Below are 27823 nucleotides of genomic sequence, written 5' to 3'. Positions count from 1 at the left end.
TTGTTTCCCTTACCTTACATTCTTTTGTTTTGTATCTTAAAGTCCTCATATGAGTGAAGTCCTATGATTTTTGTCTTTCTCTGACTGACTAATTTCCCTCAGCATAATACCCTCCAGTTCCATCCACGTAGTTGCAAATGGCAAGATTTAATTCTTTTTGATTGCCGAATAATACTCCATTGTATATATATACCACATCTTCTTTATCCATTCATCCATCGATGGACATTTGGGCTCTTTCCATACTTTGGCTATTGTTGAAAGTGCTGCTATAAACATGAGGGTGCACATGTCCCTTTGAAACAGCACACCTGTATGCCTTGGATAAATGCCTCGTAGTGCAAATGCTGGGTTGTAGGTAGTTCTGTTTTTAGTTTTTGAGGAACCTCCATACTGTTTTCCAGAGTGGCTGCACCAGATTGCATTGCCACCAAGAATGCAAAAGAGATCCTCTTTCTCCGCATCCTCGCCAACATCTATTGTTGCCTGAGTTGCTAATGTTTGCCATTCTGACAGGTGTGAGGTGGTATCTCATTGTGGTTTTGATTTGTATTTCCCTGATGATGAGTGATGTTGAGCATTTTTTCATGTGTTGGTTGGCCATCTGGATGTCTTGGAGAAATGTCTATTCATGTCTTTTGCCCATTTCTTCACTGGATTATTTGTTTTTTGGGTGTTGAGTTTGATAAGTTCTTAATAGATTTGGGATACTAACCCTGATCTTCTATGTCATTTGCAAATATCTTCTCCTGTTCTGTCAGTTCCCTTTTAGTTTTGCTGATTGTTTCCTTTGCTGTGCAGAGGCTTTTTATTTTGATGAGGTCCCAGTAGTTGACTTTTGCTTTGGTTTCCCTTGCCTCCAGAGACACATTGAGTAAGAAGTTGCTGTGGGCAAGATCAAAGAGGTTTTTGCCTGCTTTCTCCTCGAGGATTTGGATGGCTTCCTGTCTTACATTGAAGTCTTTCATCCATTTTGAGTTTATTTTTGTGTATGGTGTAAGAAAGTGGTCCAGGTTCATTCTTCTGCATGTTGCTGTCCAGTTTTCCCAGCATCACTTGCTGAAGAGACTGTCTTTATTCCATTGTATATTCTTTCCTGCTTTGTCAAAGATTAGTTGGCCATACGTTTGTGGGTCCATTTCTGGGTTCTCTATTCTGTTCCATTGATCTGAGTGTCTGTTCCATACTGTCTTGATGATTACAGCTTTGTAGTATAGCTTGAAGTCTGGGATTGTGAGGCCTCCTGCTTTGGTTTTCTTTTTCAAGATTGCTTTGGCTATTTGGGGTCTTTTCTGGTTCCATACAAATTTTAGGATTATTTGTTCTAGCTCTGTGAAGAATGCTGGTGTTACTTGGATAGGGATTGCATTGAATATGTAGATTTATTTTTTTTGAGGAACCTCCATATTGTTTTCCAGACTGGCTGCACCAGTTTGCATTCCCATCAACAGTGCAAAAGGGTTCCTCTTTCTCTGAATCCTCACCAACATCTGTTGTTGCCTGAGTTGTTAATTTTAGCCATTCTGACAGGTGTGAGGTGGTATCTCATTGTGGCTTTGATTTGTATTTCCCTGATGATGAGTGATGTTGAGCATTTTTTCATGTGTCTATTAGCCTTCTGGATGTCTTCTTTGGAAAAGTGTCTATTCATGTCTTTTGCCTATTTATTCACTGGATATTTTGTTTTTTGGATGTTGAGTTTGATAAGTTCTTTATAGATTTTGGATACTAACCCTTTATCTGATATGCCATTTGCATATATCTTCTCCCATTCCATCAGTTGTCTTTTAGTTTTGTTGATTGTTTTCTTTGCCATTCAGAAGTAAACAGGTCCCTTCGTATGATACTTCAATTCTATTCCTGGGAGACAAACTAAGCCAGCAGCTAATGAGTCTTCTGGTGGATCTGCCCATTTGAAAACACCAAATTTGCTGTAATGAATTTTGTAGTGCTCTTAGGAACTGCTATGCCTAGCATACAGACATTAATGCATCCTTTTTGAGACAAAACAAGGAAACAAAGAAACAAAACCAAAAAATCACAATACAGTATTTTGAAAAGCTTATTGTTCTCAAAACAGAATCTGTTCCATAGAAGGAGGATGACATATTTTATATGTGAAGTAAACAAAACATGCTACATTACATAGGATCCTAGTTGGAATATTTTAGAAGAAAGACTTACCTCAAAGCAGAAGTCTAAAAACTGGAGCCAAAATTTAATCCTTTTATGAAAGCAGACAATGTTCACAGCAATCCTGTCATTGCCTTATCAACAAAGATGAAACTGCTCAAGTTGGTGGGAACCCACTTCGGCTGGTAGTTAAATAAACTTAATTTGGTCCCCCATTATTCTAGTGATACAGGTGGAAATATATGGACCTATATATGAAATATATGAATATGAAATAAATGGATATATATAGAAAAATTCCTGATAAGAATTAGGAATTCTTAGGAATGTCACTCATTAGAAGACAGTGTAATGAAACATCATGTAGAGTCTGATGGAAGAATGGATAGAAGCTCCCTTGAATTTCCAGGTGTAGAAAAGAATCAAGAAATTTCACTTTTAGGTTATTCATCTGTTTGCATAAATATTTGCTGATTTTATGCCTTATACATTTCCCACTATCCTTTACCATTTCAGATGAATTGTGCTACTAGAGAATTTTTAAGATAATTTAGTTTTCAAATCCCAAGTAGTAGCACTAGTAGGGCAAAATGAATGTTTTTATGCAAAGTAGAATGGGGTAATGCTTAGTGATGACAGTTAAAATGCTGTTTTTTTTTCTAACATAGTACTGTTTCAATTGTAAAGTCATTGAATTCAATTATCTATTAACAACATGCGAATTTATTTAATGATAGTGTACAATTTTAGTAGGAGTTACTGGAAGTTTTCTAAGAATGTTGATTCATCTCAAATCACATTGTTTTACAGATGTAGTCTGTTGAGTTTTAACAAAAACCCCACAGCTAATTACAGGTAGGAAATAATTATATCACATGACTATTTTCATTGCTGGTGTTGGTTTTTGTCTTATATCCAGCAAAACTATGTGCTGCTTAGCAACACACTTTCTGTAGTCAAGGAAACATTGTCACACACTTAGAAGAAGAGATAGAAATGAATAATTGAAGGCTATCCTTGAGGTACTGAGAAGATACTTACAGGGAGGAAGTAACTGTCCTCTAGTTTAATTAAATTCAAAGCAGTTTCTATCACAGCTTAAATGATTAAGGTCAGAAAAACATTTTTTTTGACTTCACTGATGCCTAAACTTGGTTAGAGAGAGATTTTATAGATGGAGATGTCACCTTGAGTTTCAAGGCTCAAATGTTTGTGTGTGTGTGGGTGTGTGTGTGGGGGGGTGTGTGTGTGTGTGGGTGTAGGGTTAAAGTCAATTCTAAGATTCTATGCCAGAGAGATAGAGAAGCTTTCTAAAGAGGGTCTTAAGGGAGGTTAAGAGATTTGGAAAGAAGAGAAGGCTGAAGGGCAAAGTTTCTTATTCCCTTACCCATGTGTGTCAGTAATCACATAAAGGGACCCAACAAATATTTGTGGATCTGCCTGCTCTGTCGCAAGCCAGTGAAAGAACATATAAGACAACACTGAGTGTGTTTATTTTTTATTTAAAATTTTAAAAAAATTGTTTATTTATTTTTGAGAGAGAGAGACAAAGTACAAGCAGAGGAGGGGCAGAGAGAGAGAGTGTGATACAGAATCTGAAGCAGGCTCCAGGCTCTGAGCTCTCAGCATAGAGCCCTACATGGGGCTTGAACCCACAAACTGTGAGATCATAACCTGAGCTGAGGTCAAATGCTTGACTGAGCCACCTACGTGCCTCTGTGTGTGTTCATTTAATCGTGGAGGAGCTTCAAGGAAAGCAACTCAATTCACATTTTTAAATATTTATTTTGCAGTATTCACTTTAAAGGTGTTTGCTGTTGTTGTTGATCTCAGTTTTAAGTAGTTTTACTATGAAGTACTTGGGTATTTTGTTGTTCTTGTTCTGCTTGAAATTCATAGAATTTCTTACATGTGTGACATGTTGTCTTTTATCAGTTTTGATCATTTCTCAGCCAGTTTCTCTTCATTATTATTTCTGCATCATTCCCCTCCCTTTTCCCTTCTTCTCATCCTCCCTCCCCTTCTCCCCCCACTCCCCCATTCTCTTGGCATTTTTTTCTGGGATACTTATAAATATGTTAGATTTTTTTAAATCGTGTCCTATATGTTTATACTCTACTGGTTTTTTTTAACATATTTTTTTTCTCCATGCTTCAGTGGATCCATTCTATTGCCCTTTCTTCCAGTTCCCAATCCTTTCATTTGTTGTGTCTAATTTGTGTTAATCTCATCTACTGAATTTAAAGTTTTTATTATTATACTATCGATTTATAGAGTGTTTATTTAAATTTAATTATTTCCTGAATATTCCAGTTGTCCGGTGAAATCATGCATCCTGCCATGTGTTTCCTTGGATATATTTATGATAATTTCAAAAACTATATATAATAACCGTAACATCTGGATCGCCTGGAGCTCTGCCTCCATTGTCTATTCTTTCTTTTATTTGCCAGGTATTTGGTCCTCTCCAGGCATGCCTTGGAGTTTTTGATTGAGCACAAGACATTGTGGTGAAAAATTGTAGAGATAATTTGACACTTTCACAGACACAATCTTCTTCTAAGGACGATTCTACCCCCCACCCCCCACCCCCACTTTTTCTAATTGGCAATTAGATTAAGGGAAGATCACCTCACTCCTACCTGGGGTTTATCTGATTCAAAGACAGGTTTCAGTCCTTGGTAAGGTTTTGTCTATTTTTGGTTCATATTTTTTCTTATATTATAGTGCTGGATTCTTAACTGAAAGTATAAGAGATTTGCTAGGGATCCCCCTCCTTGTAGGGCCCCAATTTTTCAGTAGTAACACTATTGAAATCCCAGGCAGCCTTTATACACTGCTTTCTGCTTGGTTTCTTAGTCTCTCCTCCTGTGTAGTTCAGAAATCATCAAATTCCTCTGGGGGAAAGTGCTACAGAATGTTGGGTTCATATCAGTGAACTTCCTTTCTCTCTGAGATTCTGACACTTTAAATATTGACTGCCTTGATAGCTTCCTGATTTCTCCAAAGAAATTTTCTTTTTAAGTTTTGTCTAAATTTAGAATTATTGTCATATTCAAGTTAGAATGCAGTAAGTTCTTTACTATTATTGAAATGACCTAATTTTCTTTTATCAGAACACTGAATTTTTCTCTTTATGTTCATGATACTTTTTAGGTTACCTTTTGGAAAAAGCAACTTAAGCCATTCAAACATCAGTCCTCCCAGGCTCATTTCTTGGCACTTTTTGCCACTTTCTATTGCCATCATTTTTGTTTCTACCCTAACATTGATTACTTCTTGTATTTTTTTAAGTTCATTTTAAGTTCATCTGCTTCTCTCCAGCCACTTTTTATTTTTCCTTTTAATTTGCTGCAAAATTTTAGTATCTATTGCTGTATAAGTAACCACATTAAAAGATAGTGGATTAAAGCAATGATTTATTATTTCTCTTATAGGTTGGTTGGCAGTTTTTATGCTCCATGTAGTGTCTATCAGCTGGGGTCACATGGCTGTAATTAGTTGGTGGTTGGGCTGGATCTGGAACATCCAAAACGGTCTTACTCACATGTTTGGTGCCTCAGCTGTGGTGGGTTAAGGAGGTAGAGTACCTTGATTCTCTTGCATGTACGTCCATTTCTCCAGCGGTCTAGACTGTATTTCCTAAAGCTTGACAACTGGTTTCCAGACAGAAGTAGATGCTGTCATGTTTCCTAAATTCTGATCCCAGAACTGTCACATTGTATATTACTTCTTCCACATCCTCCAGGTCAAAATAAGTCACAAGTCCAGGCCAGAACCAAGATGAGGGGAAATAGATTCCCCTTCCTGAAGGGAAAAAGGGCATGCACATAAGAGGAATTGTTGGTGGTCATCTTTAAAAGCAATCTACCATAGTGCATATTTGTATAAAAGCCTATTCCTTTTTCAGTACAATCTACTGATAGTACACTGCTTGTTTGGCTTCTGCCCCAGATTTTTTTCTACCAGCAGCTAAATTCAGTTACTTGCCATCAGTAGGCTCAGGCAAAGCATAAGCACTGGGCTCAGTATCAATTTAAAACAGAAAATTTTACTTGTACCTTTTCTCATTACTTGTCCCAGTTTTAATAATTATATTTGTCTCTCTCCATCTCTCTCCTTTTTGAGCCAAACCTACCTAAGCTCTATTCTTATTACCTCTTTTTATATTTCCTGAACCTCAGTGCTTTCTGGGACTGCAACATCTTGCCTTTCTTGGCCCTCTGCAGGTTATTTTTTTCTTGATTAGATTTCTCTTTGTATCTTCAGAACATTGGCATCTTCTCAGCATTCTCTTCCTAATATTGTGGAAAATACCTGCCCTGCTTCCAATGGGAGACTCTCTGTTCCAGGTATTGCTCTTACTGTTTTTAATAGAATTAATCTTTATTTCCAAAATTAATTGATAACTCCAGATCTATTTTTATATTTTATTTATTTATTTATTTATTTATTTAGAGACAGAGTGTGAGTGAGGGAGAGAGGCAGAGGGAGAGAGAGAGAGAGAGAGAATCCCAAGCAGGCTCCATGCTCAGCTCAGAGCCCAACCTGGGGCTGGAAACCATGACCTTGGGATCATGACCTGAGATGAAATCAAGAGTTGGGCACTCGACCAACTGAGCCACCCAGGCGCCCTGATTGATTGATTTGTTTTTAAGTAGGCTTCATATCTACTGCAGAGCCCAATGTGGGGTTTGAACTCATGACCCTGAGATCAAGACCTGAGCTGAGATCAAGAGTCAGATGCTCAACCGACTGAGCCACTCAGGTGCCCCTATGATTCTTTTTTTTTAAACAGCATGAAACATGAATTCCTGGGATACAATGGAGTCCTTAGGTTATAAAGGGCCTATGTGTATAGAAAGTTTTACTAATTTTGATAAGTTGCCATTATATCTTTTGAAAGTGAAAATTTGGGGGCGCCTGGGTGGCGCAGTCAGTTGAGCGTCTGACTTCAGCCAGGTCACGATCTCGCGGTCCAGGAATTCGAGGCCCCCCCCCCCCCCGCCCCCGCGTCGGGCTCTGGGCTGATGGCTCAGAGCCTGGAGCCTGTTTCCGATTCTGTGTCTCCCTCTCTCTCTGCCCCTCCCCCGTTCATGCTCTGTCTCTCTCTGTCCCAAAAAAAATAAATAACCAAGACCAGCAGCCCATTGGAAAAGATTAATATATCTGATTGCATTTAAAAAATAGCATCATAAATGAAATTAAAATTTCAAAGTATTAAAAAACACTTGTAATATATCACAAACAAATGGTTAACATACCTAATAAATAAAGAGCTTCTAAAAGGGCTGATGGCTCAGAGCCTGGAGCCTGTTTCCGATTCTGTGTCTCCCTCTCTCTCTGCCCCTCCCCCGTTCATGCTCTGTCTCTCTCTGTCCCAAAAATAAATAAACGTTGAAAAAAAAAAAAAAGAAAGTGAATATTTGTTCTTGAGTAGAAACAAATTTGGCCAGATTTTCTCAGTTTGGCTATAATATTATGCTACTAGCATATGTGTTTTAATTTGTCAGAGTTTTCATAAAATAGAGTAGGTATAGACTTAAAACAAATCTATATTTTATTCCAATAATTAAAAAAATAATATATTATTCTGTGAAATGCTTAAGATACTGTAAGTCTCACCTAATGTTTAAGTAGCTAAGAAGTTATAAGACCATATTATATAATGTGAAATAAAAAGTAAACATTCACCTGTAAACAATATCACTGAGCACATAAAATTTGTCATAATTCAAAATTTTTCTGGCTAATGAAAAAAATTTAAAATTAAATAATGCATTTATTATTGTACAGGTCTTTCGGAAAAAAGTGTGTCATGATTGTATTACTTTATTGGGTAAAGGAAGCATAAATATGTATTTTTGGGAAGTCAGGACCTCTTTGAAAGAGCTTTGAAACTTTGTTAGGTTTTTAGAATAGAAAAATCCCTGTTGGAATAACAAAGCACTAAGGAGGGGTCTTGGCAGCAAGTAGCTCTTTAATAGTTGGCTCCATTTTAGCCCCTGGAGTGAAGATGTTTTTTTCCAGAATCATATATTAGTTTATTTGTCAGCAATGCTTATCTCTGATAAAGACTAAGTGGAAATTGTCCTTTTAAGATTTATCATGCTTTTCAATGAAACAAAACTCCCATAGCCAAAATTTCACTGATATCTGAGATACCGAATTCTTGTACTCTCTGCTTTGGCTGATTTACTAGTTGCTCTCTGAAACTTGACAGATTTGAACAATTAAGTCAAGTTGATGAATCACTTGTATTTCTGATTCCATTCCTATTCGTTTAAGTGGATGAAAAGTTCATTGTGAAGATGAAAGATTATTTTCAGTAGACTTATGCAAATTATTACCAGTTATTGCTTTGTGTGATCTCATTAAAAGTAAAACTGAACAAAAAATTGAACTAGGAATTTTCTGGGATAGTCTTCAATTATGTGGGTACTAGCTTTTCTAAAATGCACTCTTGAATTTTAGTTTTGACAATTTCCATCACCGTATCTATAGCGCCACATGCTTTCCCCAAGTTTCAAAACAAATTAAAAAAAGTTACTTAACAAATACTATATGAAAACAATGTTTAACAATCTACCACTATTTAGCATAGGAGCTCCAATGGTTGAAGAAAATGGAAGTTTTAAAACAATGATGATTTTGTTAATGGCAAGTCATAATCACGGTCTCCAAAATTTGTTTTAAAATTTATACTTTAAACTGACACAAAATATACATTATCAATGAAGTTAAGTTTTTGGTTTCAACCTAAATTTTGGTTTTCTATTATAATTTTCTTATTGTACTTTTTTTTTTTTTTTTTTGGTGGGGGAAGGTTGTTCTAGTATTTTCATTAGCTTCCTTTTCCCTTTCTGATAAAATTCACGTTTATCTTTCATTTTAGGAAATTTTTTCCACACTACGTCTCATTCATGTTGTCTAATACTGGCCACATCTATTATTATCCCTTTCATTCCATTCATGCCTCCTTCTTTTATTCACTCTGACCTTCTGTCCTAGAGCTCCTGTGGCTATCTGTGTTTGTAGCATTTTTTTTTTTTTTGTAATATTAAGCAGACCTTCTGCTGATTTATCAAAGATTTATTAGCATCTCTTCTGTGCCAATTAGTGTGTTAGATTTTGAAGATAATGATGGTCCCTTTGAGCTCTTTGAAGTTAGGGGTTATGTCTTGTTCATTCTCGTATCTCTCTTGCTTGACACACACCTGACTCATGGCTGACCTTCCATAAAACTGTTATTAAAAGTATCCTGGGGGCCTGGGTGGCTCAGTCAGTTTAAGTGTCTGACTTCAGCTCAGATCATGATCTCATGGTTCATGGGTTCAAGCCCCGTGTTGGTCTCTGTGCTGACAGCTCAGAGACTGGAGCCTGCTTTGGATCCTGTGTCTCCCTCTTTCTGCCCCTCCACCACTTGTGCTTTGTCTCTCTGTCTCTCTCTCTCAAAATAAATAAACTTTAAAAAAATTTAAAAAAAAGCATCCTCTGGGGCGCCTGGGTAGCTTAGTCAGTTGAGCGTCCGACTTTAGCTCAGGTCATGATCTCACAGTCTGTGAGTTCAAGCCCCATGTCAGGCTCTGTGCTGACAGCTCAGAGCCTGGAGCCTGCTTTGGATCCTGTGTCTCCCTCTCTGTCTGCCCCTCCCCTGCTCATGCTCTGCCTCTCTCTGTCTCAAAAATAAATAAAAACATTTTAAAAAATTAAAAAAAAGTATCCCCCTTTAAAGCCCATCTGCCTATGAAGTATCCAATCTGTATTGATTCTTTCCTCTTAGTTCCAATAATGTTTATTCAAATTTTGGGGATATTCCATGTACCAGTCAGTAAAATATTGTTCTTAGAGTTTCAAATGAAATTCGCTACTGTGGTAGCAAATTGCCCAAGTATAAAGAACACACACTGCACAAACATTGCTTCAGGTACTTGATTGCTATATTAAGCTTTTTTAAAAAATTTTTTTAATGTTTATTTTTGAGAGAGAGAGAGTGCGAGCAGGGGAAGGGCAGAGAGAGGGAGACACAGAATCTGAAGCAGGCTCCAGGCTCTGAGCTGTCAGCCCAGAGCCCGACGCGGGGCTCGAACTCACGAACTGGGAGATCATGACTTGAGCCGAAGCAGGACACCTAACAGACTGAGCCACCCAGGTGCCCCAAGTTGGATTTTAATGCAACATTTGGTTGAACTGCTGACTTTCTGGATAGGATGTCTGTTGTGGATATGTTAGGGAAAAATCTGTTATACGTTGGCCGACAGGACTGGTAAGGGAATCTCAGTCCCTGCCTGAAGACTTCCCAGCCGGGTTCTTACTCCCACCCTGCTCGCCTCAGGTGGCAAATTACTACTAATGAGGAATGCAGAAGTAACAGAATATAAATTGTCCCCTCTGTTGATGCTCTGGGCTCAGACCTCTGGAGAATGATCTCCTCTGAGCCCACCCGTATAAAATAAACCTTCTGCCTTCCATGATCTCCAAGTGCCGCTTGGTTCTTCTGCTGGATGATCCAGACTAGTTTCCGTAACAGGTAAAGCAATCTGTGCAGCACTAGCTTCATGAAGCTACACCTGAAACATACCTTTTGTTTTGTGACTCAGAGACCAAGTTTGGGAAATATAGAACATAAAATGAAATTAGGTTGTGTATTTAAAAATCATACAGTATAATTATTTATATTCATATCACAAGAGAATACTATGTGGCAAGATATGTAACATCAAGACAATTGTGAAATTAATTTGATTATTTCTGAGTAAAGTAATATTTTTAAACTTCAGAAATGCATTCCAGAAAAATACAATAAATATTTCCTGACCCTTCTTCTGTCAGTAATCAAAATGAAATTGAACTGGGATGACATGTTCACATTCAGTTATTCACTTCTTGACCTTACAAACTTGGCTTAATAGAGTTTCTTTTTGGTCACACTAGTTCCCAGAACTATGAAACTATCAAATGTATACTTGAAAAGCCAATTTGTATATTGTATGGTGTTGGGTTACAGTCCTTCCGAAATCTGTAAAATCTCATTCTTTGTTTCACCCAACTTTCTTGTGAAGAGTGAGTATTCATGCCGACTTTAATAACCCTCATTTTTTTTTTCTGGATAATGTATGATTTAATCTTCATGCTTTGCAGAACTTTGCCTTTTTCAAGATCAGACTTGCTTGATGCCATTCCTTCCTTCCATTGTTTTATTTGTGAGGAAATTACCCCTTTCAAGGGCAAAGGAGTTGATAAAAGATAACTCACAGAAAAGTTTGTGTTAGGTTGTTTACCAAAAGAGGATATGAGAGGAGTCTACATCCACAGTAAGCCTTAAGAAACTGAGAAGAGAAAGGAAGGAAAGGGAAATCTAACAAGCTAAGAAACAAAGACTTGGAATTTGACATTAAAAATACATACCTTGGGGCGACTGGGTGGCGCAGTCGGTTAAGCGTCTGACTTCAGCCAGGTCACGATCTCGCGGTCTGTGAGTTCGAGCCCCGCATCAGGCTCTGGGCTGATGGCTCAGAGCCTGGAGCCTGTTTCCGATTCTGTGTCTCCCTCTCTCTCTGACCCTCCCCCGTTCATGCTCTGTCTCTCTCTGTCCCAAAAATAAAAAGGTTGAAAAAAAAATAAATAAAAATAAAAATACATACCTTATCTATCCATTACTGACATATTGATCATAATTTCTATCAAACTTCATGATCCATAGAATTTCGTATGAACTCAAAATATTATTAATTTTGACTTCCATTGAAAATAAATTTTGTCAACCACCTTCTTATTAAAATGTTTTAGAACTAAACCCATAACATCTACAAAAATGTCATTGGATTTTCTAAAAGAACACCAATCTACTTAGAAGTATGAGCTCAACTTTTTAATGCATGTGTTTACATAGTTGCTTTTTTTTCCCCTACAGGCAGCATGATGTACTGGAAAGAATATGAGATTCTGGGATTAGGAGAACTGGGCATGAGTCCCAGACTCTGCGCTACCAGCTGTATGACCTTGGGGAAGTCACTTCATCCATCTGAGTCTTGTTTTTCTTGCCTGTCAAATGAAAAACAAAAGACCCCAAACTTTCAGGTTGAGTATGTAGATCAAATGAGTAATATATGTGAAAAGGCTTTGTTAGTTGTAAACCATCATACAAATGATACTTATTTTTATTTCAGATGAACTCAAATATTGCTCTAAATTGGTAAGACACAAACAAAACAAATGACTGTGAATGTCCATAGTAGCCTTGGCTCTATCTAAAAAAATTTTCTTTAGAAAACTAGGCTTTTAATTAGCAAATTGTCAATGGCTCTAGACTCTTTCAAAAAAGAGTCATTATGTATTTGAATCATTCAATTAGGAAAAAAAATATAATCCTCCTTTAAGAGAACCTTCTTGACACTGAGTCATTTACTCTAAGCTCAAGTTTGATCTTATCCTGACATTCTCCAAGCTTGTCCTTTGGAGAAGCCCCTTTAAGCTGTGGATTGTATAAGTGAGGAAGATGTATAAATGAGAGCACATATACACAGGGAAAACTTACTCATGAGACAGTGGACACAGTGCCAAGGATCCACTCTACTTTTAGGGGTCCACAAAAATGGTTTACTTTATTTTGTAACTGGAAGAAAGAAATGAACTTTTAGGTCAAATAAATGTTTTAGTGTATAATATTAATACCTTCATCTTTATGCCAATGAGTCATAAATATAATTTTTTAAGTTTAATTATTTATTTTGAGAGAGAGAGAGAAAGCACACACTAACTGGGGAGGGGCAGGGAGAGAGAGGGAGGGAGAGAGAGAGAATCCCAAGCAGGCTCTGCACTGTCAGTGTGGAGCCTGATGCAGGGCTCAAACTCATGAACGGTGAGATCATGATCTGAGCCGAAATCAAGAGTCTGACGAACTGACTGAGACACCCAGGCACCCCCATAAATAAAATTTTTGTATTCATTGTAGCTCTGGGTAACTTAAGAAGAATTTTTTGACGAATCCAGTTATCTACTGTTCAAGGCACACCAGGACACTGTTCCAACAGAGGTGATGTTGCCAGGAATCACAGATGTGGAGTGATTAGTTCTAATCTGAAAAATAGGGAAGGCTTTGCAGAGTTGATATTTAAATCAGTATTTTGGGGGATAAATATGCTTTCTATAGGTGAATTTGGAAAGGGCATTTCTGAGAGAAAAAGCAGCATGAACCAAAGGATGAGGCTGTGGAGAGAGAGCACTGGAACTTGGCATTAGTCAATAACTGACAATGGCCTATTCAATATAAAGTCATGAGGGGAAAGTCCACTACTTACATGGCTGAACCTTACTGAGCCAGTGTTTGTCCATTATTTTGCATTGAAATATTTTACAGCTAAACTCAAAAAATTACATGAACACCAAATGAGTAAGCAGTTGGTTGTTCAAAGAGCTAGTGAGCTTAGATAGAATTAATAAGGATATTGTGTCAATAATAAGGCAAAGTATCTTATGTAATAGTTGTTCTCTGACTGCAAGCAATAAAAATGTTTTCTGCTAATTCAGACAGAAAAGAAACAAAAGGAGGAAAGAAAAATGGAAGCCAGCCTTGCTAACAAAAATGATATTCTTTTCAAAGTCAGAGTGTTTTTCTTCTTCCCCACAGCTGAACCATGTAATAATCTCCACGTAGAAGTTCAGTTTAACCCGAGACCATTGGACCAATTCCATCCTTTGTCAGGACCTCTAGGTCAATACTCAGGTTATCCAGTACCAAATATGCAAACATCTGATTCGTCCTCAGTCTTTCTAGCAACCTTGTACCTTGCTACAAGACTGATAAGGATTATGTGGGTGAATTCTGGAAATTGTCCTCTCTCCTTTTACATTATAGCCTCTTTCCTGTTATCAATCTCTCTGTTCCTCATCAACCATGTCTCTGCTCCTTATCTCCAAAGACCTATGAGCAGAGCTGACATTCATGCTCTACACTGTGCATTGAAATGCTTATTTACACTGATATCTGTTCTGATGTATTGAGGCATCCTTTCGTTGGGCCATGGCATCTGTTTTGACTAGTTGGTATCTGTATATACCAGTGGTTAGATGTGTTCCATGTCATTCCTGCCCATAATCAACATTTAATGTGATATCTGAAATCATCATTGGAAAATCAGTATGAAGATAATAAATGTAGGTCTTTTGTGTGGTAAAACATTAGTTCTCCTCTTACTTTAACAATCAGTCTGGAATTTTTTGTCCACTAGAAAATGTTATTTTCAGAATTGGACGCCTTCTATTATTTAATAGGTAACCATACATGATTCTAATCTGAACTGTTGACTGATGAGACTTTCAGTACATACATGCCAAATGTGCTCAGAGTCCAGATATTAGGGATGAAAGGATATATGGGTCACAGACTGTGTCTGCAAAGAACTCAATATGTGGGGCTTCTCTTCCGGATCTGCCACTTATTACTTTATTCAGAACCATTGAGTTTTAAATTTGTTAAATTTAAAATTATGGTAGATTACTTATTGGCTTTTTGAAATGTAGGTATTAGATTTAGAAGTATATTTGAGGGTATCACAATAAGCTTGAAAGGTAATTGGGTAGACCCTCAGAAAAAACCATCCAAGTAATCTCCTCAATGCTTATCCATCCATTCATTCATCCATCCATCCATCCATCCATCCATCCATCCATCCATCCATCCTTCTGATATCTTTTTGGATTCATTCATCTGCCAGGAAATGTGCTTGCAAATAGAAAGACTCCCAAGAAGCTTACAGATTGGTGTAAAAATAAACATACAAATAATTATAATGCCACTATGGAGATAAATTCACAGCTGGAGATGCTCACACAAATTCCAGGGAGTATAGTGAAAACAGTCCTAGAATCTGGAGGATTGTAAATCTGGATTTGAATTCTGGCTCTACTCTTATTAAAGTTATGGCTTTGAGTGAATTATTTAAATCTCTATGTCTCAAGTCTCCTCAAGTGGCATGTGCACAATGCCACTTACCTGATACATAATAGGTACTCATCATGTTAGTTACCTTCTCTGTCTTGCCCCCTCTTTCATTCATCCAAACTTTGGCTTCCTTATCTCAAAAATAAAAGGCTTTATTTTTAAAAAAAATTTTTTTCAACGTTTATTTATTTTTGGGACAGAGAGAGACAGCATGAATGGGCGAGGGGCAGAGAGAGGGAGACACAGAACTGGAAACAGGCTCCAGGCTCTGAGCCATCAGCCCAGAGCCCGACGCGGGGCTCGAACTCACGGACCGCGAGATCGTGACCTGGCTGAAGTCGGATAAAAATAAAAGGCTTTAATTTGATATCTGAAATCTTTAAGAATCTAAAGTTCAGTGATTTAGGAATAATCCCCTCATCTTGGAAGAGATGCATTCATTACTTATGGTCAAATATACTTTTGTATTATAAACATAGTACAACTTTATGAAGAGCATTGATGAATCTCAAACACACCAGGCTCTTTCTCACCTTCAGGACTTGGCACATCCTGTTCCTCTTACTTGAAGATCTCTTTCCCAGTGCTTTCCCTATGCTTACCTGGCTAACTCCTGCTCATCCTCCAGTTTTCATACTATAAGTCACTTCCCCAAAGATAATTTCCACAGGTGATTTTCAGGGGGCGGATCTGTGAATTCTCTTTGGACTCTACTCATCCTTTCAAAATAGCCACCATACTACAGCAATTAGGGATCTAAATGTAGATCTCTAATATAAGATCCACTTACATGCAAAAGACAAAATTAGAGATCTCTAATCTTCTAGTGTGTTTTCCTTTAAAAAGGAAGCGATAATGACTCTTGTTTCTATAGACCCTTCTGGGAATAAGTTTATGGTTTATTGAAAAAGAGGGCTTATTTATATTTCATCCTCTCAATACAAAACATGGATATAATTATTGATGGCTACCATGTACAAATCATTTATTACATGCAGGCTCTGTTCCAAGCACCATGTATGTATTATTTCATTTACTTATAGCAACTTTAAGAAATAGGTTTATGGGTAAAATAGGTTTACAAATGAAGAAGCAGCAACTTAAGGAGTTTAAATAAACTGTGTTTCCTAAATGTCAAGGTACCATAGGTCATAAAAATAAAATGAGGAAAAACAAAAACAAAAGAACACCCAAACCTCAAAACACTACAGCCAAAATGCTATTAACTTAACAGTAGCTTTTCAGGGAGAGAAGGAAACGTGCCTTACACAAATTCTAAGATGATCATCTTGTCATATACATTTAGATTGGGGAGTGGCAGAGGCTGGTTTGGACTCAGGAGTGTATGGTTTCAGAACTAATATATTTGCCATTATCCTATGCCCTTCAGATTCAGGAAATCAGCCCTAAACTACCACAATACTTGTGAAAGGCTCATGAGATAAATAAAAAATTTATTGGAAATTGTGAAAATAAGCCAGGGGAAAATAGAAATGCAAAAACAAAACAAAACAACTACCTATTAAATTCAAACTCACCAATAATATTAGATTTACAAACTTTAAAATAAAAGTAGAAAATATAGAATATTTATTACGTACCAGTCACTTTATATTGATCTCATTTAACACTCATAGCAATTATAAAATAAAGATTATTATGACCCATATTTAACAAATGAGAAACTTGGGCATAGAATCTGCCCAGTTTGTATACTAAAAAATTGTGGAGTTTGTGTTAGACTTATCCCGGAAATTGTGAAATTGGTAGGAGAGTCTACAGTTTCCTGGATCACAGGGATGCAACAGTGTATTCTGAATAATTGAATAAAATTAGTCAAGGGGAATATTTGTTGTTGGAACAGGTTTTAACATGGGGGTACCTGGTTTGTTCTGTAAGTGAGATCCTTTTTCAACTATTTCTGCTGGATCTTAATTTTTTCAGTTTCAGGTTTGACAGTCATGGTAATTTTAAGAACATGTCCACACAAGAGGCTGAAAGTAACTGTGCATTGTAATCTTTGGTTACTTGTCTTCATGTACCTAGATCGAAAGCTCCTTATGGTCAGGTGCTATGGTTTTTGTATCAGTGACTGGCACAACCAAGGGGCTCAATAACGACTTGTTGAATGAATGAAGCATGAAGAAATTGAGCACTAGCAATTTTAGATTGAAACCAAGAAAAGGTGTATCATGAAAAATGTGTTTTTTCATTCTACCACAGCCAGCCTCTTCAGGGCCTTTTATAAATTAGAAAAAGTGCTCTCCCAGGGTGTATAAATTAGGACTTAGGACAAGGAACCCACTGGGTAGGTGTGCTCTCTCTGACTTGACCTAGCCCTGCAAAGAGATTCTTCCAGAGAGCAGTGGAGTCCAACTGGGCAAACAGCTTAGATTTCCAAGCCCACTTGCTCCCTTAGTCAGGGTTTACCTCACCATTCCCTTGATTTGGGGGGTGTGGTGGGGGTAGGGCAAGTGTCTTTTTGTCTTTCTTAATCAAGAAAACACTAGTCTGCCTAGTTTGGAAAGATGTAAAATCATTGCATTCTATTGATTTATGCCTTATTAAATCTCCATGTCAGTCTTTATTATTCAAAGAAAGTGCATTAGCTAGATTAGTTCCTTCTCTCCTTATACTATAATCTAGAAACAATTTTTATAGGATATTTTCAGATTTTGGAAACCAATAATATTGAGCCCTGAAACTGTGTATTTTAGTATTGGAACATTTTTTGAATTTTCTACTGATTTGCTTGTGACATTTTTCATATTTTGTTTTAGGTGAGCCACTAGAAAAAAATAGCTAAAACCAGTGTCTAAAAACATGAAATTATTTTTTCTCTTTCTGATGTGTACACACACACACACACACACACACACACACACACACAGCTTTTCTCTGTGCTAAGTGGGAATTTAGGGGCAACCTGATTCATAGCAAGAGACACAGGAATTCTGTTGGGATCAGTGGCTCTCTGAACAGCTCTGATTAATTGCAAATGATCATTGCAGTAATAGTTTCTTAAGAGGAGTTTATTAAAACTTAAATCTTAAAACTTCAATTCATGTCACTTAGGCACACACTTCAAAAATTAAGAAATTAAAGCCAACATTCCTTTCTTGACCAATGGAAAGGCCAATTAAAAACTGCTTTTACTTTGATTATAGCTCTGATATAATGTGCCTTTTAAAAATGATATTTGTATTTATTTTTAATAAGGACCACAGAACTGTTTTCAATTTTGAACATATGGGGAGTAGAGAGTGCTTCAATTCAGCTTGTGAATCCTCAGGTTAGAACAATGGTTTCCAGTCCCCTAATGCATTTATAAATGTAGTCTCTGTGGATGGATCTCAGTATCTGTTGTAGCTCCCATTAATCCTCATCTTTCTGTTTTTTAAGTAGCCTCCATGCCCAACTTGGGGCTTGAACTCAGGACCCTGAGATTGAGAGTCACACACTCTACTGACAGAGCCATCCAGGCACCCCCTTCATCTTTTCTTTTATATTCAAGTTTGTCATTGTATTAAGCCGAAGCAACAAAGTGTAAGGAATTCTTATGATGGAGAAAAGAACTTATACCTTCAGTAGCTCTGAGGGTGACTGACTCTTTTGTGTGAGCAGTGTCCCTGAATAGGAGCAGGCTCTGCTGTCTCCATCAGTAAACAGGTGCGAGGACAGCTGTGTCAGGAGACCCCTTGTGACCACTAGGGAAATAATACATAGCAAAGTGTTTGGAAGAAGGCTAAACTTAGTGGAGGACTGCTCATGCTTAGTAATATTTATTGACCCCTGCCTTATTAGAAACATTAATTTGTAGCACCTTTAAAATGATGTGGTTTCCTGATATCAAGACATTTTCTTTTCTGGTTCATATTGGTTTTACTATTGCCTTTACTGGTAAGTAGATAGAACCCGGGGTTGACCTCCAGGTGTAGCAAGAATAGAGAACAGAGGATTTGGGTCATCTGGAAAACAGTATTGAACGTTTAAAGGGTAAGGGCTCAGTTGGTTAGGCATCCAACTCTTGATTTTGACTCAGGTCATGATCTCACAGATTATGATCTCACGGGTTTGTGAGTTCCAGCCTCACGTTGGGCTCTGCCTGCAGAGTTTGCTCAGGATTCTGTCTCCCTCTCTCTCTGCTCCTCCCCCACTCACGCGTGAGTGCGCTCTCCCCCTCTCTCCCTCAAAAATAGGTACATACATTTTTTTAAAAAAAGAAAGTTTAAAGGGTAAGGGCTTTAGAAATGTGATTTTGAATCACAGCTTTGTATCTAACTGGATGAGCTTGGGCAAGTCCTTTAACCTCTCAAAGGCTTTGTTATCTTCTTTTGCAGTAGCCCCTACCTCCAATGGTTATTGTAAGGATTAAGTTAGATAATTCATGTAAAGTATTTAGCACAGTGACTGGCACATGCTTAGTGCTTGGTAAGTGACAGTTTTTTCTACTGTTGACATGTGATCCCGGAGAATCATTCTTTGTCTGAAATTCCCTTCATCTAGGTTGATTTATAAGTCCTAGGAATACCTCCAATAAAGTAAAACTTTGGAGATTTTTGCATTTGTGCAAAGCAGAATATATTGCCAGAATAATTATCATCAAATTAGCCTTAATATACCCTAAATTATTTCCAATGAACTGGACTAGATGTATATTATATATAAAAATAATAATGATAATTCTTATAAAATGATATTAATGCTTTATTTTTGTTCAATGCAAATTTTATCTGTCAGGAACTTTATATAGGTAATTTTAAGTACTTATAACAATGGCACAAATTAAAGCAAATCAAAACCACAATGAGATATTACCTTACACCTGTCAAAATGGCTAGAATCAAATAAACAAGAAATAACAAATGTTGGTGAAGATGTGAAGAAAAAGGAACCCTGTAGACTGTTGGTGGGAAAGCAAACTGGTGAAGCCACTGCAGAAAACAGTACAGATTCTTCAAAAGATTAAAAATAGAATTACCATATGATCCAGCAACTCCACTACTGGATATTTACCCAAAGAAACCAAAAATACTAATTAAAAAAAGATGTATGCATCCCTATATTTATTGCAGCATTATTTACAATAGCCAAGATACGGAAGCAATACAAGTGTTCATCAATTAATGAATGGATAAAGATGTGTGGTGTATATACATGATGGAATATTACTCATCCATAAAAAAGAATGAGATCTTGCCATTTGCAACAATATGGATGGACCTAGAGGGTATAATGCTAAGTGAAGTAAGTCAGAGAAAGACAAACACCATATGCTTTCACTCGTAGGTGGAATTTAAGAAACAAAACAAAGAAAAAAGGCAAATGAAAAAACAGACCCTTAAATACAGAGAACAAACTGGTGGTTACCAGTGAGGAAGTAGTTGGGGGTATGAGTGAAATAGATAAAAGGGATTAAGAGTACACTTAGTCATGATGAACGCAGAGTAATGTATAGAGTTGTTGAATCAATGTATTGTGCAACTGAAACCCCCATATAACACTGAATATTAATTATACCTCAATAGAAAATAAAAATATATATATAATTTTAAGTACTTAAAGCAATTAAGTATCAATTTTCATGTTTTATAGATAAAGCAGAATCTCAGAGTGATTAAGGAACATCTCAAAGACTGCACAACTAGTAAACAGAAGATCTGGGATTCAGAACCAGGTTGTTTTGCTTCAGAGCCTTTGTTCTTTCTGATATACCTGCTGATGTTCAGCGACCATGCCAAGTGGTCTATTAAATTTATCCTTCTAGTTCAATGCAGTGAAAATCAGCAGGTGGTTTTATCTCCTTAGTGAATATCAAATTTTTTGCTGCCAAATTCACAACCTCTGAGAGAATCCTGCATTCTCTTCTTTGCTAGAATCCAGAATCCTTTTATTTGATTAAATTATTTCCATTGATGTGGATTTCAATTCAATCTAATAACAACAAGGCACTGTCTTGACAAAGGATGTGCTGTTGTTAGGGGTTTTTCTGAGGCAATTCTTTCATAACTTTTTCAGTCAGATGAAGCCGAGAATAGTGTTATTAACATCTGTCCAGTCCATGGCAAAGAAAATTTCTAATCTAGGGAATAGTTTTACCTCTAGTGGATCTTTTCATGAGATTTACAAAATGATTTATAAAAACGAATCAATACAGTTTTAGGAGAAAAAAATCAGTGTTAGAAAGATCAAGGATGAATGAGACATAGACAGCTAGGAGGGAGAGACACGGCTATCACCTAAAAGTAAGGTTAAGGGTACCGGGAGAGAGAAGTGTGCACAGTTCAAATCATTGAACTGAATACTGAATGTTGGGTGTGTGCTTCCAAATGATGGAGAGGAATGGAGTGTGCAGAGAAGCTAAAACTCATATGACAAAGTAAAGTGTCACACAACTTGGAGATAGACCAGTAGAAATTGTCCAAGAGGAACACAAAACAGAAAATAAGCAAAATGGTAGACCCATATCCAACCATATCAGCAATTACCTTAAAAATTAATAAACTAAACCTGCCTTGTGTAATATGACTACCACTACCATATGAGGCTATTGAAATTTAAATTGATGAAAATGAAATATAATTAAAAATTCAGTTTCTTAGTTACATCAGTCATATTTCAAGTGCTTAATAGCCATGTGTGGCTATCATATTGGATTGTGCTGATGTGGAACATTTCCATCATCACAGAAAGTTCTACTAGACAATAATGGACACAGAGAAGGTCAAATGGATTAAAAAGAAAAGCCAGATCCAATTGTGTATTGTCTACAAGAGATCCACTTTAAGTACAAGGATATAGAAAGATATACATACAAGTGTCATATAAAAGAGACTACAGGACAAAGAGTATTATTAGAGATAAATAGGAATACTTCATAATTAGAAAAAATTCAATTCAACAAGAAACCCTAACAATTATAGATATTTGTATGCCTGTATAGTATTTTCCCCTGACACCAACTAATTCTCCAATTCTCTGACACCAAGTAGGTGTCCTACAGTTCAATTCGATTGAATTCTGAGACTACCTGGACTTAGTGCAGACCCCACAAATTAAGGTCTGAGTCCCACAGTTTGCACTTACTTCAGACACCTGCCACAAATGGGGTCCCTAGGAGACCTACAGAAGCTGCCATACTGACCACAGGGTCTGGGGTTTGCACAGCCTTCCCTCAGATTCAGTAATTCACTCAAATGAATCCCAGTACTCAGGAAAGCAGTTTACAATTAAGGGTTCATTACATAGGATACAAACTCTAGCACAGACAAATGGAAGCAATGTCTAGGGCAAGGTATAGGGGGAAGGTATGCAAAACTTACATGCCTCTCTTCTGGGCACACCACCCTCCTAGCCCCCTGATGAAGTCACCAACCTAGAAGTTCCCCAAACCCAGTCTTTTAGAGTTTTTAAATGACAATTTTATTATGTAAGCATTATTGATTAAATCATTGGCCGTTGGTGATCAATTTCAATCTCCAGGTTCCCTGTCTGTCTCTAATCATTTGGGTAGCTTTTCTGGCGACCAGCCCCGATCCCAAAGCTATCTAGGGCCCTCTCACGGGTCATCTCATAAGCATAAACAAGATAGGGAATTCCAGAGGTTTTAGGAGTTCTGTGCCAGGAACCAAAGACAAAGCCCAAATATTTATATTCCTCTATACCACAATGACTCATTATAGAGCCTCCAAACACATGAAACAAAATCAATAGAATCAAAGGGAGAAGTAGACAATTCCACAATCAGATCTGGAGATTTCAGTACTTCTCTCTCACTAATTGAGAAAGCAACTAGACAAAGGACTCAGTAAGAACATAGATGATGTGAACAATCAGAATGTAACTGATATTTATAGAACCCTATACCCAGCAGCTGCAAAGTATGTATTCTTTAAAAATGTACATGATGATAATGCTAGGCTATAAAACAAGCCTCAATAAATCTGAGAGGATTAAAACCATACAAAGTACGTTTTCTAAACCTAACAAACTGGAAATAAAAAACCTCAAATTTTGGAAACTGAACAACTTTTAGTAATCTGTGGATCAAAGAAAGAATAAGATAAATGGGAAAATATTTCAAACTAAATGATAACAAAATGACAACATATCACAATTTGTGGGATGTAGCACAAGCAGCACTTAGAAATTTAATCCTTAAAATGCTTATTTAAGGAAAGAAGAAAGGTCTAAAATCAATGATGTAAGGTACCATCTTAAGAGTGTTGAAAATAAGGGGTGCCTGGGTGGCTTAGTCGGTTAAGTGACTGACTGTTGATTTTGGCTCAGGTCATGATCTCATGGTTCATGAGATCAAGCCCCACGTTGGGCTCTGTGCTGACAGCATGGAGCCTTCTTGGGATTGTCTGTCTCCCTCTCTTGCTGCCCCTCCCTTGCTCTCTCTCTCTCTCTCTCTCTCTCTCTCTTGCTCTCTCAAAATAAATAAACAAATAGACAAAAAAAAAAGAAGTTTGAAAACAAAAAGCAAAGGAAGGTTAAAATAGAGGCAAAGAATAATAAAGACTAGAAATCTGTGGAATTAAAGAAAAAAATAGAGAAATTTAGCAAAGCCACGACTCAGAGTGGAAGAAGCTGAGTGGTCTGGGGATGCCAATGGAAGGATGATTGGTCCAAGGGACAGAATGTCATCAGGTCTTTGTAAAAAAAACACCTGGTCACTGTTGTTCTACCATAGTGTTGTGAGGCATGTGTTATTTTTTAGCAGCATTTTGAAATTTAAAATATGAGTATAATCTTATCTTGCTCAAAATAAAGGAAATGTCTGCCACTTTTCTATGCCTCCAATTTCTTTCTTTGCCATTCAGCACTCTTGACAAGGCCTCTTCCTGATTTCTCACTATTACCTCTGCTGGGTCACAGCAATATGCAAATTAATGTAGATTCCATTCAAGACAGGGAGCCCTCAGGGCTGGATTTGGTCTTATTACAGAGTCTCCAGGAGAGTACTGTCTAGAAGAGAGGGATACATATTTTCGTTTCCACTTGACATGCTGTTAAAACTTACAAATGCCATGTACATTTTTCATGGTATTTGCGAATTTACATTTGTAAGAGTGTAAGTTACAATTTGGTCTATGGAAAATGACAATTTGATCAATGAATGGTGTTAGTTTCTATTTGAATTTGGATTTTTTGTTTAGTTTCTTTTCTTAAGTGACATTCATAAGACTCAATAAAAGTCGAATAGGTTATTTATGCATAAGCAATTGCATTTTATTATGTCATTTCACCATAACATTATTTTGCTTCATCATGTCCTCCCTCCCCCCCTCCTTTCTTTCCTCCCTCCTTTCTTTCCTCTCTTTCTTTTCTTTTCTTTTCTTTTCTTTTCTTTTCTTTTCTTTTCTTTTCTTTTCTTTTCTTTTTCTTTGCAAGTCAAAACAAACAAACACGCCCGCCCGAAGTGTTTAAAGGAGATTTGTGACCTCAACTAAAAACTAGAAAATATAGAACATTGTTATCCAGAAACTTGTGATATATATGGATTTGGCTATGCCACAGTACTGATATTATTCTCTGCAGCATAACTACAGTCAGTAAAACAGCCTCACCTAAAATGATTTTTGTCCAATCCTCAAATACCAGCATTATTTAAGGGCTCCACTTTGTAGAGGTGGGATGGGGAGAGCTGAAAGAATATGTCTGACTCAGACAGATGTGGTTCAAATACCAGTATTTCTGTAATCTTGACTGTGTCCCTTGAGGGGGTTGAATGTCAATATTTTTAATGCCTACTCCACAAGGTTACAGTGTGCTTTAGAGGAAATAATGTATGTAAAGTGCTGGCACATAGAGACTGTCTGTGTTCTCCCCTCCTTGACCTGTAATACAATAAGCTGTGAGTGACTAGTAGTGTTTGCATATTCAGAGAGCCGGCGTGGCAGATGGGAGGGAGCAAGGCTTTTGAAGCATAGAACAAGACTTACTCTCTTTTGCCATTCATTGGCCATCTGACTTTAGGCTAATTATTTAACCTCTTTGAGTTTCTATTTCGCAATGTGTAAAAAAAGGAAAAGAAGATGTAGACATGTAATGATTAAATGAGTTATGTAAACATTTAGCACAGTGCATGGCATAATTAATGCTCAATTAAGAGTAGCTTCAGTTATATCACTTTTGTACTCTTAAGACTTTCTGTTATTAAGGTTTTCTTTCAAAGTGCCTTCTATTTTCACTGTATTCTAATTATCAAAACCCTCAGGGGGTGCCTGGCTGGCTTAGTCAGTAGAGCATATGACTCTTGATCTCCGGGTCATGAGTTCAAGCCCCACACTGGGTGTAGAGTTTACTTAAAAGAAAAAAAAGAAAAGAAAAAACAACCTCAGGATTGCAGTCAGCAATGTTAGAGCTCAGATCAATTTCTGGTTCAAATAGTGTGTATTTAATTTTATCTCTGCCGCTGTTTATGAGGGCTAGAGAAGCCAATCTCACTGTCCCATATGCTGCAGAGCAAAAAGATGCTCCTGAGCTCAATGGAGGTTATTTTTCATAGCTCTAAGAATCTAATCTTTATGACTGATGACTGTTGTCTTAAGATACATAAAAGTCCCATCCAAGGTATTCATATCTCAGATTATTGATTTCTATTCAACTTGCCTACTTTTCAGTGCAACAGAGTATATGATCAGGGAGGTAAAGAGCAATATTTATTTGATTAAAATTTCTTCAGCTTGATCTGCTTGTTGCTAGTGGCAACCAACAAAAGAATAGATCTAAAATGACAGGTCACAACCACATTGATAACAGTCTGTATTTTTATCTTTCCCCAGTTGTGATTTTAAAATAGTCTTTCTAGTGCTTGTAGTCATAAAAATGATTACTATGTAACCACCTTAGATATATTGACAAACCTAAACAACCCTATTTCACTAACGAACCTCTTCCCAGGGCTTGGAGAGTCAGCCTCAGACCACATGGGCCATTGCTATACTAATGGCTATAAGGAAGATGATACTGTTTATATTACAGGAATTATTACCCAAAGTGAATTTCCTATTAATTGGTATGTCTTGGATCAGCATAACATTATATGTTGCAGCAGCATTTACAAGTTTGTATCTTTTTGAAAACAGTATCACTTTCTAAAAACAAAACAAAACAACAACAAGAAAATCTGCATGCAATCTATTAAGCGTTTGGTGGTTCTGTTGTAGAATATACTGAAGTCTCCAAAGGAGACTAAAAATAATATCCTTGGGAGATCTGTTCATAATCCAATGAAATTCAATTAGACTCCTTTCCAAGGACAAAAGAACATCTTTGCAAGCAGGGAAGTATTAACTTTACAAAAGCATGATGCACCTTTGGGTGCATTTGTTGGATCTTCCAAAATTGAACCTTGCATACAGGAAAAAAAAGCACTAGAGAGTTTGCACTTCCTCCAATCATCCTGTTAATTTGCAAGCCAATGGAGATAATCTTGGAGCACAGGATTTGATCTCTGCATGCTATGATTCTCTCTGTCTGGCTCTTGGAGTGTCACATTCACGTGGACAGGACTTCCAGAGGAGTGGCCATTATCAAATTTACAATAAGACTGCAGCTGATTGGAAGCCTTTTGGGTGAAAATCTTGTGTGCTAAGTTGCATTTCTTGAGACCACAGAAATGTCTCCATGCACTCCACATTAAAGGGCAGGATACCCTGAGGAGGAACATTTTAGGCTGTTAACAGTTACAGCCCAGTGGGGGAGTTGGGGGGCAGAGCATTTCCAAACAGCTGGGAATTAATGGAGCCCTTACTCCTGAGGAGGGGCGACCTTTAGCAATAAGATTTGACACAAGAAGCATAATGCAGGGAGAGCCTCTCTGAGCTGAGCAAGGCAAGAGGGCAGAAGACGCCAAGAAGTGGTGTGAGAGAATCAAAAACATTTTGTTCACTTCATAAAATTTCCTTAGCCTGCACTCAAAATAATCCCAATTTTTAAAAATGTGCTTAAAAAACGTTTGGTCTAGCCAAAGTCACGAGATACAAGTGACAGTCCCCCATTTGTCTTTCTTCTAAATCTGTACAGTGTTGCAACACTGCTTATCTCCTTGCTTGAATTTGCCACAGGGAATGAAGATCTGACTTTCCTGGCTCTGAGCCCCAAGTTGGCTCTGAGTGAGTGTTGCTAGGGTGAAGGTTGGAGTACTGAAGAAGCGCTGACTAAGCTATTAATCTTAACTCTGCTTGCCTTCTCTGTGCTCACTCAAACTGGAATGGACTGGAGCCCTCCTTGTCTCTAGGGCTCAGCAGGGGGTACTATTTATTAGATCAGAAAACAGCTTTTGCCTCTGGGAGGAAGAATTTGGCCCCAGCTCTGAGCAGCAGGCCTTCATGCACTCAATGAGCAGGTGTGTTTCCCTTGTGCTCTCCACTGCCCAGGCAGTGCCCTGTGCACATAATGAGACTCCTTCATCAAGGGCACATGAGAATATGCTCTCTAGCTTGGTTTTTCCCATCCATGATGTTCAAAAACATCCAATCATGTTTTTTATTCATTAATTTGAAGTTCTTTCCATTTTCTCTTTGTCCTTGGGAAACCCAAGCTCATTGTCTTGCCTGGATTTTCTCAACTTGTTTGCTTCATAACATTTCTTCTCTCAGTACCACGTTTCTACAAAATGCCCCAAATTTTGAATTTTTGTGAAACCCTAGTGTTTTTTTTGTGAACTTGCTGAAGTAGATCCTTCCTTCCTTCCTTCCTTCCTTCCTTCCTTCCTTCCTTCCTTCCTTCCTTCCTTCC

General features: G+C 37.4%; 1 protein-coding gene across 4 annotated transcripts in view; it reads left to right on the top strand.

Annotated features, from left to right (window-relative positions):
* Window positions 1–27823, top strand: part of SCEL (sciellin) — a 322196-nt gene that overhangs the window by 113595 nt on the left and 180778 nt on the right. For 2 of the 4 annotated variants that reach the window (XM_040487300.1, XM_040487301.1), the window contains exons 2-3: window positions 6403–6485; window positions 12047–12213. The gene's annotated coding sequence lies outside the window, so the exon portion shown is untranslated. The remainder of the gene's footprint in view (window positions 1–6402; window positions 6486–12046; window positions 12214–27823) is intronic. The other 2 variants (XM_040487302.1, XM_040487303.1) reach the window with 1 other exon arrangement.

This window comes from Herpailurus yagouaroundi, unplaced genomic scaffold (genome assembly GCF_014898765.1).
Source record: "Herpailurus yagouaroundi ecotype Mexico unplaced genomic scaffold, PumYag 164, whole genome shotgun sequence".
In the NCBI taxonomy this organism is placed as follows: domain Eukaryota; kingdom Metazoa; phylum Chordata; class Mammalia; order Carnivora; family Felidae; genus Herpailurus; species Herpailurus yagouaroundi.
Note: the sequence above shows the minus strand (reverse complement) of the source record. Positions and strands in the feature narration are given on the sequence as shown.